Below are 6,000 nucleotides of genomic sequence, written 5' to 3' on the forward strand. Positions count from 1 at the left end.
TAAAGCAAAATTTAATTTCTAGGCCATTACCCCAGCGCGGTCTATTTCCTGCATCCGCAAAAGGAGAAACAGACAGACTGAGCAATTAATTTCCCTCTTAGAAGGGAATCTCAGTTATAAACAACAATAACGGCATTCCACAGAGGCACGAAGCCCTTTCATTTTGGAATCCCTTGGAAAGTGTTTGGGGCTGGGGGACCCCTGGCGCAGCTGGCACAGGGAATGGTGTGTGTTCCCACACGGGTGCAGCACAAGTCCCCTGGATCTGCCCTCACAGTCTCAGTGATGCAGCAAGTTCCCATTTATTTCCCACACTGGCTTTTCACAAGCCTGTGGGTTTTCCTTCTCCCCCTCTCGCAGCGTCACCAGACAGTGAGATCTATAAAATACAGTTTCGAGGTCTGAGAGCTTGCAGCATCTAACTGCAACATCTGTAAAAAAAAATAAATCCCAGAAAAATAAAAAACTCCAACTCCTCCAAACAAACAAAACCCCCACACAACTCTCCCCCACTTCCCTTCGGTCACTCGACTCTTTTGAGAGTGAAAAACCTCAGAAGCAGTTTAACCCACCCAGTGACAGCAGCATCCTCATTCATTCACAGGCTGCTCTGGCTGAAATTCCACTCCAACCGGATCCCCTCCGCACCCTTTTCCTGTCCAAGGGCGGAAATCCCACGGGAAATGCCCAAAAGGAAGCAAACCAGATGCCACCACCCAGCCAGGAAGACCTGGCGGCGTTGGGCTCCTGCTGCAGCTCTTCACTGGGACCTCCCAGCCAGCACAGCTTCAATAATAAACAGTTTCCATGAGAATCAGCACAAGCCTTTTCCACTTTGAATTTAAGAGACTCAGCACAGTCCAAAATGCTCCTGGGCCGTGCCAGGGCAGCCCTGGCTGAGCAAGCACAGAACACACCAGGCTTTCCCACACACCGGGGGAATGGGGGACCTGATGGCACCGGCAGAGGTGCAGTGTCCCCTCCCCAGTCCTGGGCTCTGGGAGTAGCACCAGGGGACATTGGGGACAGCTCTGCTACAGGGAAACATGCACTGAAGAAAGGGACATCACAGGAAGGAAAGGGGGACAGGGACATGATATTTAGGTTGGATATCAGGAAATGTTTTTTCACCCAGCAGGTGATTGAACACTGGGACAGCCCCCCCAGGGAAGTGATGATGGCCCCAAGGCTGCCAGAGCTCAAAAAGCACTTGGACAATGCTTTCAGGCAGATGGTGATGAGATTCTTGGGGTATCAGTGCAGGGCCAGGAATTGAACTTAATGATCCTGATGGGTCCCTTCCATCTCAGCCTAGTCTGTGATTCAGTGAGAGGGATGACAGCAGCTCTGACACACAGGGAACTGCCCCAGCAGAGAGGTGTCCCCTGCCCTCCTGGCACCCAGGGCACTCCAGGTGTGTTTGCTGGGGGAGGAAGCCAAGCCCACAGAGATCAGTGAGCTGCATGGAGGCTGAATGGGACCACAGAGCTGAGACAGCACGAAAAGGAGATAAAAAGTGGTCCAGCCTGACCCTCCCCACCAGCATCCCAGACTTTTGTCACCCAGCCCCATCCCCACACTGGAGCAGTCCTGGGGGCCAGCACCCCACTCCTGTCCTTGCTGTGCTGATGGGCATTACAGGGGGCTGGGGGCTGCAGGGAGCTGGGAGCCCCAGAAAACAAGGACAAGGGTGTCCCCACCCCTGCCACAGGGCAGGGGGCCAGACTGAGGCAGAGGGATGGACTGCCAGAGAACACAATTGGCTGTTTCCTGAGAAAGTGCAGCGCATCCAGAGACACAAAAAGGGCAATTCTGCCACTGGCCACGCTCCCTGGGCCTGGGGCTGGGATGAAGCCGGGGAAGGGGCAGATGCTGAAGCCACAACATCCTGCTGATGCTGCACGTCCCCACGACTGGCACCCCAAAAACCAGGGCTGCACTATGGCCTGGCTCTGCCCCACATCCTCCCAGTGACAGGGCCACAAGGTCCGGGCTCAGCACCACGAACCTCTTTGCACCCAGGGATGAGAGTCAGGCCTGGGGCTGCTGACACAAAGGTCCACCCCAATGTTTCCAGCACTGTGCAGGAACAGACACAGGCGCCCGGGACCCGAGGGGTGAGACACTCCCTGCACGCCACTGCAGCCCCCGCCCTTGCACAGCACAAGGCGCCTTTCAGAGCCGCACAGACACACCATTCTCCCTCCGGTGACCTCCCTGCCCTGGCATTTTTAGGAGCCGGGCTCCGCAGTAGCGAGCGATGGCGCTGGAAGCAGCAGCCTGAGGCCGGGCACCAGCATCCCCACGGGTGTGTTTGCTGATCACAGGGGCTGCCAGGGCTGCCCTTTGCACAGGATGACGGTACAGGCACTCATTAGGCTGCAGCACACACTCGCTTTCCAGGCAAAGAACACTAAAAAACAAGGGAAAGCAGCAACGCAGGCTCCAGCCTCCCCAAGGCTTTGTCCCTCTCCAAGAGGGAGCTCAGGGGAGCAGCCACAGACCCTCTCTCACCTCAGTGAGGGGAGCACCAGCCTCAGGGGGGTTCTGAGCAGGCCAAGGTGGGTTTGTTATAGAAGATGTTCGGAATAAGCAGCAGCAACTCCTTCCAGAGGAACAAAATAATCACAATTCTCATCAGCTTCATTTAATGAACCAGCTGTGCAGCCTCCAGCCACAGTTCTGGTTCCAGCACCTCTGATGGGACAGCTCTGGTCCCTCCAGTGACCAGCTTTGGGATACACCAACCCCCTAAAGTGAGAGCCTGACTCAAGGGGTAAAAGGCTCAACGCCCCCCTCCCCACTACAGAAGCCCCAATAAACAGCTCAGAAACCCACAGACAGCCCAGGGGAGTCGCAGCATGGGTTTGGAAACACCTATCCATCCCTAGAGGGGATGGAGCAGGAGACAACACAAACCCGGCTCTAAAAGTAAATAATTCAGCAATCCTACACGGTCCCAGGGCTGATCCACCCTGCTCACACACTCACACACACACAACACACCCTCCTGAGCTGTGCCTGCTCCTCGGAGGCCAGTGCAGCTCACACAGTGAGCTTTGCAAGGCAGGGATTTATCACCCGCTGCAGCTCCATTCCTTTGGCAAAGCAGCGTTTCCCGAGCAGGCAGGATGTGGGCTGTGCACAGGCACGGCCTCCCAGCTGCCAGGGAAGGCTGCACAGGGCAGACCCAGCGTGGATGGCAGCAGCAGGCACACCCAGGGCTCTGCAGCCACCTGCCTGAACCCAGACAGCTGATGCCTGTCGCTGGCATCAATTCATCCTTCCTCCTCGTATTCCTGCTGCACTCACTGTCTTTTCCAAGGAGCATCCTCAGGGAACATCCCCTCAGTGCAAGAGCAGTCCAACACTGCTGCCTGGGCCCGGGCCAGCCTCCCTCCTTCCCACCCTCTGTGCTGTGCCCACTTTTACCACCCACTGCCCAGGGGCACAAGCCGAGCGTGGAGCCTCGAGTTTGCTCCTCGATGGTGAAAAGCAGCAGCCACAACCTCAGCACAGAGCCCTGGGCACCCAGGGGAGCAGAGGCAGCTCTGCACAACCCCTCCAGCACAGACAGGGGGTCACTGCCTGTTGTAATTCTCCGGGGAAATGGTTTCTCCCTCCTGACCCCCTGGACTCCCTGACCACTTAGAGTGACCCTTACTCCCTTCTCTGACCCCCCTGGCTGTGGTCCAGCTGTCTCTCCTCTGAGCAGGAGGCTGTAAATTGTCTCCCCTCCCTTTGCTCGCCCTCTTTCCCCCCTGGAAACTCGAAGAATAAACACCTGGGACAAATGTCCTGGGGAAAGGGCCTCTTCTGAGATATCTCACCTCGTCCTTGATATAATTCTCTCCCAATCCTCCTAATACCTGAGCTGGCTGAGCCCCCGGGAGGAGGGCAGGAGAGGGAATGTATCAACTGCCCACCACAGCCGGGCACAGGAGGGAAGGCACTGCTGGCCACACCGGAGGGGTCAAGGAGCAGCTCCGGCAGGTGGGTGACACCTCCAGGTGTGTGACACCCCCAGGTGTGTGACACCCCCAGGTGTGCCGGGCAGTGCCCGGTGATGCTCCCCGGGCAGGCAGCAGCTCCCTGTGCTCTCCCAGCTCCCGCCCGGCTGCGGCAGCTCCTCCGGCAGAGCCGGTCTCCTTCCAGCCGCCTTCCGACAACAAAAGCCGAGCCGAAACCTCCGGGCGGGCTGGGGAGAGCTGGGCGACAGCCAGGAAAGGGCAGAGCCATTAACGCCGGCGTGTCCGGGCTTGAGGCGGTGACGGAGCAGCCGGAGCCCTCTGCCCTCCCCAGAAGCTTCACAGAGCGGCTCCTCACCCGCTCAGCCCTCCCCGGGCGGCACAGGGGCAATGAACTCGCGCCTGGGATGGTTTTTTTGAGGCAAAACGCGAGAATAAAGCGCCAGAAGGAGGTGTCGCTGGGGCACGTCTTGCAGCAGCCGCACAGATCCTGGGCGCAGGCAAAGGCTGGGCTGCCGCTCGGCAGTGACACCCCAGGGCGCGGGGAGTGTGTCCTGGCCCCCGGGGCGGGGGGGCAGAGCCCCACTGGTGGTGATGGTGTCTCTCCTCTGCGCCGGTCACGGAGCCGGTACCGATGAACTTCCATGGAACTGGAGTTTATCAGATTCCAGCCCGCTGGGGGAAGGAGTGCGGGGAGGGCCGGGAGGATCCGGGCAGCCCCGGCCCCGCACCGGCCCCGCACTGACCCCACATCAGCCCCGCACCGGCCCCACATCGGCCCCCGGCCCCACATCGGCCCCGCACCGACCCCTGGCCCCGCACCGGCCCCACACCGGCCCCCGGCCCCGCACCGGCCCCGCACCGGCCCCACACCGGCCCCACACCGGCCCCTGGCCCCGCACCGGCCCCGCACCGGCCCCACACCGGCCCCGCACCGGCCCCGCACCGGCGCTGCCGCAGCCACAATAACCCGGCACCACGAACCGCCGGGATCTGAGCGCGGACACCGGGCTGGGCTGGGCTGGGCTGGGCTGGGCTGGGCTGGGCTGGGGAGGGATACCGCACTCTCTCCACACCAAACCCCAGGGCAGGGGGACGGCGGGGGGATGGCGAGGGGGGTGCGGGATCCCCAAAGCCGCGGGCGGGGAACGGGGAACCGGGAACGGGGAACCGGGAGTCCCCACCGGCCCCGTCCCTGAGGCATCGCCGCTCCCGGCAGCAGGATCGCTCCGGGAGCACCGGGAAGGCCGCGGGGAGCGCCGGGCGGGCTCAGGCACCGGGATGTCCCCGCCGAGCGGCGGGAGGCGCCGGGGCGGGCGGACAGACGGACAGACACAGGCGGGGAGCGGGGGCAGCGCCGGGAGCGGCTCCGGGGGGAGCGGCAGCGACACACACGGTGTCCCCCCGCCCCGGCACCGCTGCAAACCCGCGGGAAGGGCCTCGACGGCCGGTTCGGGGCTTTCTCCCTCCCCGGTCCCAGCGCTGGGCCGCGGCGCCCCCTCCCCGGCCCGGTGCCGCACCCCCGGTGCCGGTACCGGTACCCACGGGATCCCCCCGGCCCGGCCCGCCCCGGGGCCCCTCGGCCCGCCCCGCTGTCAGAACGTTACCGGCGGCCCGCGGGAGCCTCCCCGCCGCTGCCCGGGCATCTTGGAAGGCGCGGGGACACGGCGGCGGCGGCGGCGCGCGGGGAGGGCGGGGCGGCGGGGCGGGGCCGCGCGCGCTCACGGGACACGCCCACACCCCCGGGGCTCCGCCCCCTCCGCAGGTGAGGCCGCGACAGCGACACCGGGAGCGACAGCGGGGATGGGGCGGGGGGACAGTGTGTGTGTGTGTCCCAGGGGGATCGTGGCAGTACATGGTCCCGGGGTCTGGGGACACCGTGTGTGTCCCTTGTGGGATTGGGGTAGTGCGTGATCCTGGAGCGTGGGGACACTTTGTGCCCCTGTGGGATCGGGGCAGTGCCTGGTCCCATGAGGTGGGGACACTGCGTGTGCGTGCCCCAGTGGGGTCAGAGCAGTGAGTGGTCTCTGTG

At 62.8% G+C, this 6,000-nt stretch overlaps 1 protein-coding gene across 2 annotated transcripts in view; it reads right to left on the reverse strand.

The window, feature by feature from the left end:
- The window catches only part of MID2 (midline 2), a 58,322-nt gene extending 52,683 nt beyond the window's left edge, over positions 1-5,639 (reverse strand). The window contains exon 1 of one of the 2 annotated variants that reach the window (XM_083876290.1): positions 5,576-5,639. The gene's annotated coding sequence lies outside the window, so the exon portion shown is untranslated. Of the gene's footprint in view, positions 1-4,914; positions 4,933-5,575 lie in introns of those variants that run through there. The other variant, XM_083876291.1, reaches the window with a different exon arrangement.
- Between the last annotated feature and the right edge of the window lie 361 nt (positions 5,640-6,000).

This window comes from Zosterops lateralis, assembly GCF_965231275.1.
Source record: "Zosterops lateralis genome assembly, chromosome: 21".
NCBI classification, from domain to species: Eukaryota; Metazoa; Chordata; class Aves; order Passeriformes; family Zosteropidae; genus Zosterops; species Zosterops lateralis.